At 43.0% G+C, this 15,186-nt stretch overlaps 1 long non-coding RNA gene across 4 annotated transcripts; it reads right to left on the bottom strand.

The window, feature by feature from the left end:
- Positions 1-1,021: 1,021 nt before the first annotated feature.
- Positions 1,022-13,476, bottom strand: LOC310767209. 4 transcript variants are annotated; one of them, XR_014550736.1, is made up of 4 exons: positions 13,446-13,476; positions 10,609-10,851; positions 5,995-6,197; positions 1,022-3,094 (listed from the first exon to the last, which is right to left on the bottom strand). It is a non-coding gene; the product is annotated as an uncharacterized lncRNA (long non-coding RNA). The 4 variants fall into 4 exon arrangements; XR_014550737.1 differs by lacking the exon at positions 5,995-6,197; XR_014550738.1 differs by lacking the exons at positions 1,022-3,094; positions 5,995-6,197 and adding an exon at positions 3,739-3,970.
- Positions 13,477-15,186: the final 1,710 nt, after the last annotated feature.

Below are 15,186 nucleotides of genomic sequence, written 5' to 3'. Positions count from 1 at the left end.
AGCGTCTCTACCCCCATTGTTCAGCCCAGACACTGAGGTCTAGCTCCAAGGGCCTTCTTGCAGTTCCCTCACTGTGAGAAGTGAGGTTGCAGGGAACCAGGCAGAGGGCCTTCTCTGTAGTGGCACCCACCTTGTGGAACGCCCTCCCATCAGATGTCAAGGAAATAAACAACTATCTGACTTTTAGAAAACATCTGAAGGCAGCACTGTTCAGGGAAGTTTTTTATGTTTGATGCTTTATTGTGTTTTTAATATTCTGTTGGGAGCCACACAGAGTGGCTGGGGAGGCCTGGCCAGATGGGTGGGGTATAAGTAATAAATTATTATTATTATTATTATTATTATTATTATTATTATTCCCTCCAACATTTCTCTGATGAAAATGGGGACACCCTAAGGAAAAGTGGGGCATTGCAGGATCAAATCAGAAACTGGAATGGCTTCTATAAATTCAAGACTATCCCTGGAAAATAAGGAGACTTGGAGGGTCTGCTTTTCTTACAGTAGCCCACTAGATGACCATGGGAAAGCTGCAAGTAGGACCTTGAGTAGGACTCTCCTCACCTGAGCTTACCAGCACCCAGCATTCAGCAGAATACTCCATCTGGCAGCAGAGATCTTTGTCCCTTTACCTGCCTTCTCTCAGCTTTCCATGACACATAATAATAATAATAATAATAATAATAATAATAATAATAATGATGTTTATTTATACCCCACCCTCCCCAGCCAAGACTGGGCAGCTAACACCCGATATAAAAACAAATTGATTGAAATACAAGTTAAAAACAAGATTAAAATAAAACATTAAAATATTAAAATACAGCCTCATTTCAATGGAAACTCAAATCAAAAACTTTTGGGGGGATGGAAACATCAAGTCTTCACCCAGGTTAACATAGAAAGTTTAGATAGACAACATCCCTATAAGCATAATTGCAACTGACTTACCTGTCTTCTCGGTTTGGCAAGAACCCAAACAAGCAACAATGGATTATTTCTACTGTTACAAGAGGCCAAGCTGAGTACACAACCTTATCCACCAGGAACATATATTTATAAGTGTAAGATTCTACAGAACTGCAGCCAACTGCTGACATATGCTGTTTGAAGCACATTCGGCTAAGCTTTGCCCTTACAAAAGCCCCGCTGAAACAAAGCGGGGAGGCGGCGGTTGCATTGGCTGATTGCACCCTTTGTAACTCCTGAGTGTTTTTTAAACAGCTCCATTAGAATTAGCAGCCGAAAAGTGCAAAAGTGGATGCAAGGTTTTTGTCCAAGTGCATTTTACAATTACAGACAAACGATTAAGCTGCTTTGAGGGAACTAATCCTACACTTGAGCCCTGTGATTCTAGCAAGCTTTTGTCCGATGACCACTTAAGCCATATTTCCCTTATCGTTAATGCAAGTGAGCTGCGGCAGCCAGAAAGAATCGATCCGTGGCATCGAAAGGAATACTTTTAATTGAAACAGCAGACATTTAAGATACTAACAAATAGGAAGCAAAGCTGGAGGGGGCGGGGAGAGACAGAGAAACAGGGAGAGGTGCCTTCTTAACAGAATATTTGTTAGGGTTGGGTAGTGGGCAAAACTTTTCTCGCGAATAATGGTCAGATCAAAATGGCGGCCTGTGCATTCACACAAACCCATCTACCCACCCAACAAAACTTTCCATTAGGTTCCCCAGTTTCCGGGAAGGTTAAGGGGTGAGGAAGAATGCCTATAAAACTCCAGGTTCATGTCTTGGCAAGATGCATTCCCTAAAACACTATACAGTGGATGAAAAAGGGGAGCTCTGTTATTCACCCGGTTGCCTGGTCAGAATTGGCCTTCCTCCCTTTCCTCCATCCATCCTTACTCTAGAGCTCTAAATGGGCAGATTGAAACTTAGTTTTCACTGGGATGTCAAGATTCACCAACCAGAGACAGCTGGAAAATTGCATCAGAGGAGATATTCTGTATATTTAGAATGATGAATCAGGATGCCATACCCTCCAACATTTTTCCAGTGAAAATGGGGATGTCCCAAGGAAAAGCAGGACATACCAGTATCAAATCAGAAGCCAGGAAGGCTTCTGTAAATCTGGGACTGTCCCTGGAAAATAGGGACACTTGGAGGGTCTGGAATGCCTCTGAACACATGCTCAGCCCAGAAGTTTGTTTTCAGGACTAGCAGCCAACTTTGGGAGGTGGTGGGTAGCTGGTTTTATGGCTTTTGTTCAACAATTACCGTTGCAGATCTACTGCAAATCATCCCAAGAGTCACCAGCAGAACCCAATCGACCTTTTCCCCTATCCTTCTTCTGGAGTGGAAGGAAGGAGGTGGATGGAGGAAGGCTCATAGACAGGTAACTACATGATTTGGTGAAGAAAGAGCTTCTCCATACAGGCTATGGTGTGAATGGACATGAAACCATCAACTTCTTGAAGCTAAACATCAACATCATAATCATCAACATCAACATCAGCAGCAGAAGCATCACCTCATTGTATACCATATTCAAAGTGTCTTACAACATGAAAATATCTACATAATTGTAAACATAGCCACCCTGTTCACTGTTTTATTGAAGAGTCTGTTCAGCAGCCTCAGCTTTTGTAGCTGGTCTGGGCCTGGTCAGTGTCTGGATGGGAGACCATCTACGTAGGAACCACACGAACACTACTTTGAGTTGCAAAATGCAAGAGAGACAGAACATAGGGGTGACATAAATGCACAAAATGATACAATCTCTTGGATAGTTTCTAAAGGAGCCCACATGGAATTATTGCTGAAATCCCTCATTAAAACAATTGTTCCAGTTCTACAAGTGTCTTGGCTACGCAAACACTACTGGAGAAACTTCTCTTTCCCACTTTTGATCAAGGCAAGTTGACATAGCAGTGAAAGTGTTGAGCTTGAAGTACAGTAGTGGGTGCTTAGCTCCCTGCTCAACCATGAAGCTCCCTGGATGGATCTTAGAATCATTTTATCTTTATCTATGTCTTTTGTTTGCTGCTTTAAGCTTCTTCAAGGAATGGATACAGAGATACTCTTCTTATTGAGGTCATCTCTAGAAAACAGGCATTAACTGTATAGTAGAGCAGGAGCACTGTATGGGAAAGATGATATTATTATTATTAAACTTTTTATCTCACTCTTCAGCCAAAAAACAAAAAAAGGTTGTTCAGAGGTAAGGCAGTCCCTGCCCTCAATTTAAGATAATGTTACAATTAACCTGAGATAACCAGTGGAAATAGGTATTCATGAAAAGGCACCAAAGTTTAATTCTCCAGTTGCTTTTCATTTGAAAAGGATTATTATTTATATTTGTTTGCTCTATGAAGACGGAATAATATTTACAATTAATTGGGTGTACAGGATGGAAATAATGCTTGGAAATGCAGTTTTGTTATTGGTGGGTATATATCAATGTGTATAATTTGATTTAAAATAATTACCATTTTCTTTAAAAAAAACAACATGATAGAGTTGGGAAATGCCTGTGTTTCAAGAAACTCCCAATCACACCGTCCCTGAGCAAAGAATATAGGAGCATTAATGAAAGAACAAACATAAATAAGGGTAGATTACAGAGGTTTTGAAGCAAGAAATTGATTCAGAATCAGGGGAAAGTTCTTTTAATGCATGTTTTGCTGATTTATTATCGCTGTACTTCAGGAGCTTACGAAAAATGCATTTCCATCCATCATCCTCTTTCAAAAGGTTGATGGAAATCAGCCTCTCTGCCAAAGCAAAGAAATACTTGGTATCAGCAGACTCCCCAGACAAAACAATGGGGTGTAAATCTAGTTAGTCGGATCACATGGTTTAAGTCCATTGAGGCAGGCTTTACATCATGGCAATCAATCGCAATCACTCTCCATTGGTGTTCAATGGTCATGTAACATTTCCCGTTGTAGAGACTCATGATACAGTTAGCATTTATGCTCCAGCCAGCCTCACGTTCCTAGCAGGACTGCATGGTCTGTGGGAGGTAAACTGAGAGCAAGGATGGAGGAAAATAAAGTCAGGGTTGTCTATAAAAATAAACCTTAACACCTTCCAAACAGTAACCAAGCATGCTTGGGAATATTGATTTGTATATTTGGAATATTTGCCATGTTTTATTCTTAATATCATTTTTTTTTAAGCCAGAGCCAAGAACTACTTTTGAAACAAGAGTGCCCCCTTTAGTGAAAAATATTATTATTATTATTCAGGCTTTTTGGTGCATCAATTACAGCACTTTTCCCACACAGCACTCAGTTTTTACTCTCTATCAACATCACAAGATAGCTTCCTTTGGGGATGTGTACAGGTATAATACTTCCTTATATTAGTGTGTAATATAATCACACGTGTCTACACAGTGAGTAAGGTAACATGCCAATAGGGATGTTGGAGAATTCAGACAAAAAATGGAAACAGGAGTAGCAGTTAATGATGCTCACTTATTCATTCAATGTTTGGAATAGAAACCAACCCAGCAGATGCAGCTGGTATTCATTGTTGTTTTCAGTCTGCAAATGATATATAATTGATTACATTTCCTGGTCCATTTGCATTGTGTTTCCTATGCATTGAAATTAATGGAGCGGGATAAAGGGATGACAACATAACTCACGCTAGTTATGCAACTTTGCCACAGGAGACCACAAAATAAATAACAACTAAAGCATCCAAGGCAGATGTCCATCAAACCTCTGCTTCAAAACCTCCAATGATGGAGAGTCCACAACCTCCCAAGGGAGACCATTCCACTATCGAACAGCTCTCGCTGTCAGAAAGTGTTTCCTGATGTTTAGTCGGAATCTCCTTTCTTGTAACTTGAAGCCATTGGTTCTAGTCCTACCTTCCAGAGCAGGAGAAAACTAGCTTGTTCTATCTTCCATGTGACAGCCCTTAAGATAATTAAGATGGCTAGCCTATCTCCTCTCAGTCTCCTCTTCTCCAGGCTAAACATACCCAGCTCCTTCAACCATTCCTCATAGGGCTGTCAGCATCCGGGGGTCAAAAGGCCACCTGGCTAGCCCCCAGCTGGATCATCTCCCTCTCAGCCTTCACGCTGCGGAGATTCATCGACCTCTGGCTTCGATGTAAATCAGAGACTCAAGCTAGCTGACTTGAGCACACTATATGTAGCAGTGTAAACTGCACAACAGAAGAGGCTGAGGCTGTGGATACATACTAAAACTATGGATTTGTTTTACATAAATCAGAACAAAGAAACATGTCGTCTCTCCTTGCTGTCTTCTTGGAGTCTCAAAAGAAAAGCAATACACAGAGCGGAAGTTCTCCTCACGGGACCCAGCAATCTGTGCTGGAAAGTAAACAGACATGTGACACGCAACAATCCCATGTCTGCAACAAAAGGTGCAATGGAATAGCCCAACATTGGCTTAATAGACCTCAGACTTTTTGCTTGCTGAGTTGGAGCAGCAAAAGGAGCTGACAGCACCCCAGCATCTAAAGTATTGGAGAGTGATCAAATTACTTTGGCACCTGAGACAGAAAACTCCAAAAGGATTATTGTTGGTGGCAAGCATCATCATCCTTTAAATATCTAACCATGTGCTGCCCTTTCATGACACACAAAATTGGCTCTGCCTTACGTGGCTGTCTCCCTCTGCCTCAAAGTTGCATAACAGCACACATCAGTGATAGCACATAAATCTCGTTGGTTGAGAAACAGCACACACCGTGCTATGATTACAACATCTCACAATTACAGCAATGCCAAGAATGCTATCCCCAGAAGAGACAAGCATGGATGAGAATTTTGGGCAGGCAATTGAACAAATCTTACCAACCTCAGGCAAGTCAATTTCTGGCAATGGTGAAGGCAAGTCTGAATGTGCATGGGGGTGTCAACAGCTTCTTGAATGCATTAGCATCCCTAATGAAAATGAATTTTGTTTAGGTACAGTGCTAATGGCTCTGACGGCCTAACTGCCACGCACTGACTGCCAGCTATTAATTAATTATTATTTTATCCTATAATTTATTTACCCTGGAAAAATGCCGCATAAACGCAGCATCTGTTTCCCTCTAAGCTCTCGCTTCATTTTACAGCTGAGCAGCAGGAGGATCCATGAAGTTGAGTTGACTTGTCCAAGGTCACAGAGATAGTAATTGACTTTTATTAGAGCCATGGAGGACGGCTGGTTAGGACGTCGACTCTTGGCCTCAAAGATCCTACTTGTTCTCAGCATCTAGCAAATGGAGTCACACAGAGACGCAATGTAATTCTGCTTCAAATGTATCTGTTTGCTTCTCCTGGGGAAACTTAGAAGACTAGAGCAAACAGGTAGGGAAAACAATAGGAGGTTCCCCATTATAAGTCCACAGTAAACTCTGTCCTCAAGGTCAGAAAATGATGCAAGGTCAAAGACTTCCCTACCCTCTAAAACAGCAATGTTTCACTTCCTTATCCCCTATGGTTTCTGTGGATCAGATTTTCTCCATTTTAGTCTGTTATCAATACTCTTGTACGCTCTACGCTAACCTACACTAACATTTCATTTGAATAACAGTTTATCCAGATGATTTTCCAAAATTGATAATAGAAAATCAATTCATAATAATAATAACTGAAATGGAGAACACTCAGTTTTCCTTGCCTTTTAACCCATGCAGTTCCTTTGCATCTGTTGTACCTCCCCTACCATAAAAATGCATAGTTTCTGGGCCCCATTTAAAGTCCTGGTTTTGACCTATAAAGCCTTAAACGGCTCAGGACCGCAGTACCTCAAGGACCACCTCTTTCCATATCAGCCTACCCAGACCCTGAGATCATCTTCTGAGGCCCTTCTTTGTGTGCCTTCTCCTCGAGAGGTTCAGAGGGTAGCAACACAAGAACAGTCCTTTTCTGCAGTGGCTCCCCGTCTGTGGAATGCTCTCCCCAGGGAAGTTTGCCTGGCTCCTTCATTATACACCTTTAGGTGCCAGGCAAAAACATTCCTTTTTAACCAGGCCTTTGGTTGATCTGATTTACATCCTATGCCCTTTTAAAATGTGTTTTTTTTTTTTTTTGTGATGGTGGCTATTGGGTTGTTGTTTTTATTTTTATTAGGTATTTTGTGGTTTTATATCTTGATTTGATTCTGTGAACCACCCTGAGACCCCCGGGTATAGGGCGGTATATAAATCCAATGAAGAAGAAGAAGAAGAAGAAGAAGAAGAAGAAGAAGAAGAAGAAGAAGAAGAAGACGAAGAAGAGGAGTGAGGATTCATGTGCACTGATAAGATGCCAATCAGAGTCAGCTAGAGAATGATGCCACACGATGGGAGCACTTAGAATTAAAGGCCAGGGTACCTCATAGCACATGCTCAGGCTATGAAGTTGTTTCTAGCAATGGGACTCATCTCACAGTCCTTTCACTTGCTAATCCACTCATGGATCCCTGTGAAATGTTATTTATTTCCACAGCCTCTCTTAGGGGTGGGGGAGTCTTCTTCTTATAGCCACAAGCATCCTCCACTGGCTGGTGTACAGTATAATCATTTTCCTCCCTTCTTAGTCTCCTGGGATATCCATATATTATTATTATTATTATTATTATTAAAAAATAAAATAAGCAACATAGAGATCTAGGTGATTTGGATTGTCAATCTGCCAACAACAACTGAAAGAGCAACTCTGTAGAGCAATTTGCTCCAAGCCCTCCTCAGTTTTAATGTGGCTCGATCTCATCAGCTCCCGGTATCGATGTCTGATCATAGAAACCCCGCCAAATGAGGTGACATAAGAAGGGCACAGCTGAATCAAAAGCTGTGCCACCAGTCACAGTTGGGTTCTGCTCGAGTTTCATTAAAATTTTAATTGGAACCAAACTAGGCCGTCACGGAGCTCATGAGTATTTCCTGTTCATTCTGCCTTAGAATCAGATGTTCAAGGACTGGCAAATTAGCAAAGAGCATGTTTACACTCTGCTCCCCTATTACAAGAAGTGATTATTTGATAAGCAATGAACAGCAGCCAGGAAGGAATGCCAACATTTGTTGACAGCTTCGGTGATGTGTCTCGGTGATTACACCTCATTCTTCTGGGTAAAAAAAGGATCGGCAGCCTTGGGCAATTCTCCTGAAACTGATGTGTGTGACTCGGCAACTGTCCTAAATGTCAAATAAGCCTCCACATTGAAAGGCAGCAAGAATTCCAGAAACCTGTAAATAATAATAATAATAATAATAATAATAATAATAATAATAATGTTTTTTATATGCTGCCCATCTGACTAGGTTGCCTCAGCCACTCTAGGCAGCTGCCAACAGAATATTAAAAACACAATAAAACATCAGACATTAAATTTTTTTGCTATACAAGGCTGCCTTCTGATGTCAGATAGTTGTTTATTTCCTTGACATCTGATGGGAGGGTGTTCCACAAGGTGGGCAGATGATTGTGACCACATGATTTACTAAGGGCTGGTTCACAAAAGCAGGTATATCACTTTACAGTGAAACCTTGGTTCTTTAACAGCTTAGTTGATGAACAAATTGGCCCCCGAACGCCAGAAACCTGGAAGCAAGTGTCCCTGTTTTCAATCATTTTTCGGACGCCAAATGTCCGACACGGCTTCTGCTTGAGTTCAGGAATCTCCGGCACCCAACTGGAAGCCACACCTTGGTTTTCGAAAGGCTTCTGGAGTCGAACAGACTTCCACAATGGATTAAGTTTGAGAACCAAGCTTCCACTGTATTTAGGAAGACGAGCATAGGCAATGCCTTATAGCGAATCAGACCATTGGTTCATCCTTCTCAGTTTTGCCTACAGTGAGTGGCAGCAGCATTCTGGGATTTCAAATAGGAAACATCCTTGATGAGGACTGAACCTGGCATCTTCTGCATGCAAATCAGATGCTGTATCACTGAGCTACAGTCCTGTGCTGGGATACCAGTAGCCAAAGTTGTGAAATAACTCCATTGCGATGCATCATGTTTGAGTTTATATGGAAGTTCTATATGTCCGATTCTATTCCTGAGGGCTCCTTCGCACGTCCAATGAAATCAGATGCTTTGTGTGGGAAGAGGCCCATTGATTCAAGGAATAGGTGGCACACATGGGAATACAGAGCCAGAGGAAGAATGTAAGAATAGAGAAAATGCAATGGGAAAGAAATAAAGAGAATCATGGCAATAGCTGGGATTAAACATACGAATACAACTTGATTAACAAAATATAAAACAATAGCTGTTACACGCCCTACAGTTTTCTTCAGATGAAAAAAAGGGACATTTCTCACTGACCAACTGACCCTCCTCTCACACACCCCATTTTTAGCCCTCCCACTGTGTAGAGCATTTCCTATCTGCATAGCTGTCAACATTTTCCTTTTTAAAAGGGAAATTCCCTTTTCCAAATAGGATTCCTCGCAAGAAAAGGGAAAAGTTGACAGCTATGCCTATCTGCCACCACCACAACACCCATGGGACACAGAACAACCCCCCCCCATCCTGAGAAAACCCCTTAATCCTGATTTCATTCTTTGGTAGATTTACAAAAAGAAAAACACACGCCAATAAATGAATTTTAGAAATGCGCAAGTTTAGATACGGTCACACAAAGAATTTTGTAAATGATCAAGACCCCTTGCACTCCCCTCTATTCCCCCCATCCTAGGGTTGCCTTATTTTTTTGGGAACAAACCCAGATTGCTGAGCTTTTTTGGGGACGCCTCCCACAAAAATAGTGATTTTAAACTTTTGGTGCTGTTTCCGCTGCGTTGCCATACATCCGGGTTTCCCCTGACATTTTGCCAATTCCTCACATCATTTTTACACCCGAAAACCAGGACAAGTCAGGAATTTTCCTGATGTATGGCAAGCCTACCTTGTCCTTCCATGCAGGGCAGCCCAGCCCTCTGACTGCCCCTCAGAGCTTATGCACCATGTGGGGCTGGGCCCTGGCGGTGGCAGCCTCTCCTCCTCATCGCCTATTCTCCAGAAGCTGCTACGAGCTGCTCAAGGGAGGCAATGGAGAGGCAATAGGATGCTCACTCACAGCTGCCACTGCCACAGTCTCCACTCGAGACAAGCTCTGGCTCACCCTTCCTCCTGAGCTCAACAGCAGCAGCAACACTGGCAGGATCAAATCAGATGATGGGATGACTTTTGCAATTCCGGAACTGACCATTGAAAATTTGGGGCATTTGACGCATATACCGTTAACAGATATGAGCAGGAGTTGGTTAGAACCCTACTTGTGATTCAAAGACTGGGGATAAAGCCCTCCTGAGATGTCCCCAGGGGGGCCATCTGCGGCAAGCAGTGAGCGTCCCAGGGGCGGCGGCGATGTCATCCCCCTCCAGGATGACACCCGGAGCGGACTGCCACCACCATACACCACTTCCTCCGCCAGTGCCCTGACACAGCTTATTCACCCAGGATCTGCACTTGATTTGTTCACTTTGTGAGGAGAGACGTTTTTGAGCAGGCTTCCTCAACCTCAGCCATCCAGATGTTTTGAGACTACATTTCCCATCATCCCTGACCACTGGTCCTGCTAGCTAGGGATCATGGGAGTTGTAGGCCAAAAACATCTGGAGGGCCGAGGTTGAGGAAGCCTGCTTTGAGGGAGGTTCGCCCACTAGAGCTGTCTAAAAAACGGTTGTTGTACCATACCTCCAGTGCCATAGGCAGCAGTCTCTTCCTCTGAGTGTCCTGCCGTTCCTTATTTCAGCTGAGGTAGTCCTCTGAGAAACCATCTCATGCTCCCCATACTGCTAATGTGGGTTTTTTTTCATCCTCCATCTGTTGCTTCATTTACAAAAGGCCATGATGAAAAATCAACATGAGGAGTTCGCCAGGCAGCCACAGTCAACCGATTATCAAATCACATAAAAACTGCCCAGTAGATAGAGCGCCCTAGGGAATGTGAAAAACATGCCAGCCCATCAGGCCTTCCATTGACAACAACAACAAAACCATTCCCATAAAGAGCTCTACCTTCCAACTCCAATTTTCCTCTCACTGTTTCTCTGTTAAGACATGGCAGGAACAGGGCCTGTAGAGGTCCTTTCCTGCTTCCTGCTGCAAGTCTTGAAAGCCAGTATAAAACCACATAAGACTTTGGGTGGGGGGGGAATGCAAATAGCCAATGGGGCAATCTTATCTCTAGTCAGGGAACATCAGGGCAGAATGGAGCACCAGGACCACCACCATATCTGAAGCCCTGCCACTTGCAGTGGCTAGAGAAGAGGAGCGAAATGGGCTTTCTCTGTTGTTGAGTCAGCAGTTCAAGGCTGTTGTAGCAGGGAGGCCTGGATCAGCCTCTTATCTGGGGTTCTGCTTGAATTTCAATGAGTAACTACCCAATTTGTACTTTTTGATCAAGTACATGAACCAAAACACAGCCATACTTCTAAACGTGTAGTTCTCCAAATTTTGCAATGCAAATCTCCAACCATACAATGTCTACAAGAATGCATAAATGAGGACAAAATGTGCAAAAAATGTATGCAGTATATTCATGGAAATAACACACATAAATGCATTATGTTAAGGGAAATGGATTGCAAAAATGTGTATTTTAGTCAAAACAACATATAAAATCCTGGGGAACCCCAGCCAGATGGATGGGTTGTTGTTGTTGTTGTTGTTGTTGTTGTTGTTGTTGTTGTTGTTGTTATTGAGACATTCATGCTAAAATGCTGATGAATTTTCCTGATCTAGACAGATGACAGATATAATTGCAAGTGGCTGTGGAAATGTGGAAAACTGAATTTAAGCCTGGAAAATGAGAAACTGAAATTGACTGTTTGACCTATCCCTACATATGATCCTACAGATCTTTGGTAAGCCCTGTTTTGCCCTACCTCTGATGAAGGTTTGGCCTCATTGAGGGGCAGTATTTCAATATGAGTAGGAAAATTACTAAATTCATTGTTTTTGAAAGGACGACATCTGGTGACAGACACCAACAGCAAGCAGAGGAATTGGGAAGATGTTAGTGTACACAACCTCATGCCAATGTGGTAGTTACTGTGAGCTGTCAGTTGTATAATATGAGATAATGCATGTTCTTTGTACTTTTGCCCATGAACTGTATTTATTTCCTCCGATTTGAACTATAAAATGGTGATTTTCTTGAGTCAAAATGAGAGTACCCCTAAACATTCATTTTAGAAAAAAATCACTGTTAATATCATTTATTAATCACAACCTGTAAGGCATCCCAAAGTGATTTTCACTACAATAAAAGTGTATATGAAACAATGGCATATATAAAAACCGTTAAGGAAGTTCCTTATATAAAAATACTTTTAAAAAAGTTGGTCACATATAAAACAATTAACAGCAACTATTATGTAGATAAAATACACCACAAATCCATAAAAGATACAACTGGGATAACAATATCTACTTAGAAGGTTTGTTGAAAAGGGAATGTTTACAACAGTTCCTGAAAGGAAATAGAGATGGAGTATATCAGATATATAAGAGGAGGTCATTCCAAGGGGTAAGTGCTGCCACACTAACTACCCGCTTCCTACATTGCATGGAATTAACCTCCTGATGAAATGAGATCTGCAGGATCTCTTGAGGGATGCAGTGCAGTGATCAGTTGGGTACCCAGGGGATGAGATGGTCTTTTGGGTATCAAAGCAGTCCAGGAAAGAGCCACACTTCAGTGGCTCCTTCACTGTTAAAAGGGGACCCCTTAAATGGAAGTTTCAAATGTGATTGTTAAACAGCTTTCAGTGCAGCTCCAGGACCACCATTTGGGAACAGATCAAATTTGTTATTCTTCATTAGCCCCAGAGGCATAGTAAGGGGCAGCAGGGGGGGCTGTGGCCCTGTGCACACATTTTTTAGTAGATGTAACCAGCTGCCCCCACAACAGGCACAGAGCCTGGCAGCTGATACATGGCAGCGGTTGGGTTGGTCTAGTGGGCAGGTGGATGGAGGTGTCAGGGGTGGGCAGAGGAGGAGGAGTGGTGGAGACCACTGCCCCATCTTGACCCTTCCAGGCAGGAGGAAGAGGAAGACAGCTGACACGTTGTCACTAGAAAGCATTCCAGACCCTCCATGTCCCAGAATCTGGTGAGCTTTAAAAGTAGAAGAGTAAAGAGTTCGAAGACGACTTCTTTGTGGAACAGGATATCAATAATATGAAGCAGCACCCATCATTCCTATGCTGGACCACAAAGCCATCTTCCTAGCCTCCTCACTTGTCAAGCTTAGATCCTCACCATCCTCATCCAGATCTTATTCATTATATTCTCCTTCTTGGTTATCTTTTCAAATACAGAGAAAAAGCTGCTATGGAGTGGAGAAAGGAAATGTGGCTGTATGAATCAGTCCCAAAGTCACCCATAAAGTTGATTATTTGATGGGTACAGGGTTGTGAATGTATATCTATTGGCCTCAACTTGATGGGTTACAAACTGGTAAACCAATCTAAAACTTTCCCTCAATAGTAAAAGTTAATATATCCCCCAAATAAAATTATTCATCACCTGTTATGGAGATCCATCTTGACAGGGCTGACTGTTAACTGTTTCTGGCTTTACCAAGACTTAAAGCATATCCTCTTTGTGACATCACACGTGACATCAGAATGGCATATTTGTATTCAGCGTAGACTATCTCCATGCCAACAGCAATGGCCAGTAAACCTCTGCAGCCAAGTAACCATCAGCCTGACTACCCAGTTGTTTCTATCCAGACTATTGGATGTTTATTTTTTGCTCTCATAATCAAAGCCTGAAGAAGAGCTGTGTATAATCTGAAAACCTGCTTCCACTGTTAAAGAAAATTAATTGTCAGGAACTGGGCAGAGGAGGAGCAGAAGTGGTGGAGACCACCTCCCCACCTGACCCTTCCAGGGAGGAGGAAGAGGAAGACAGCATAGATTTACAACAGGGGACTTAGGGAGGTAGCAGCTCAGAGGCAGATGACGAGGGAAATTGTGAAATCATGGGAGAGGAGGAGCAGGCAGAGCGGGAGCAGCAGCTGACAGGCACCTTGTCACTAGAAAGCATTCCAGACCCTCCATGTCCCAAAATCCAGCGAGCCTTAAAAGTAGGAGAGCAAAGAGCTCGAAGACAGAGGGCACTTAGTGGTACCCATATAATGATTCCTGGTGACTAGCCAGCTTCCCAGCAGTAAGCAGACTCCCGTCAGTTCAAGATAGTTTTTATTACACAAACAAACATCCTGAGTGGAGCTTTACACTCCTCTCAGCAACAATAGATGCGCTAACCTGAATTTGATTTACGCTTCCAACAGGATCTATGCCAGAACCTCGTATGTCTGCCTCTTCCCTTTCGCTCGTCTTCAAGGCATTCCTAATGCTGCGTTCGAGGGCTGAGAGTATGACTTGTCTCTTCTCCACTGTCAGTGGACAGAGTCTCTCTCCTATCTGTTGGCAGCCTGTCCTCTCCTTGGCCGTCTTCCAACCCTCCCTCTTCATCTGAGCTAGGAGTGTGAAGAAAGGGCTGTGGGGTATCACTTTTGGAAACCAGCCCTCATCAGAATCATCAGCCTGTGAACTGCTAGCTCTGAAGTTTAACCCTTATGTCTCCTCAGGAAAGCCAGCCTCTTGTTCACTTTCAGAAGTTAACCCTTCTGCTGGGTCCTGGGGGCCCACGTTCCTGACAACCCATAGAGGAGATGATGATAATGATGAATGAGGAAGTGGGGGAGATGGTGGGGGTGGAGATTCACTCTGGACAATGCCATTAGCCAAAAGGCAGGGTTCTATAGCCTCTATATGTAAAGTCTGAAATAAAAAAGGAGTGTAAGAAACTTTGTACTTTCCTGGACAACCAACCGGGAGCAGCTGAGAGCATCCTGACAGGAGGCAGCCAGCGAGGAGCCTATTGGAGGCAGGCTCCATTCACCCTTCATGCAGACTCTGTGCATGTCCCCTGGTGTGTGCCCTCACCCCAGCTGCCCAATCCACTAGAGGGCATAACAATTGTCCTGCCCCGGGCACCAGTAACTCATGCTACACCACTGATTAGCTCTATTTGGATTGTCTCCTTGCATAATTTAAACATGTGAAGAAGGTGTGAACTGGACTTCAGCAGTGACCCCTCGTCATTATCATCTTATCCATATTCAGCATGCCATCTGCAAAGGGGCCTCTAATCTGCACATTACAGACGTACTTCCCACACAGCTAGATACCTAGGCAATCCTTGATGACACATAGGTTTCAGAAACTTGGGCCAAGATATATGGCACACATGTTAA

Source organism: Podarcis filfolensis (genome assembly GCF_964270895.1).
Source record: "Podarcis filfolensis genome assembly, chromosome: 7".
Classification (NCBI taxonomy): Eukaryota; Metazoa; Chordata; class Lepidosauria; order Squamata; family Lacertidae; genus Podarcis; species Podarcis filfolensis.
The sequence above is the reverse complement of the archived record's forward strand: the minus strand, read 5'-3'. Positions and strand labels throughout refer to the sequence as shown.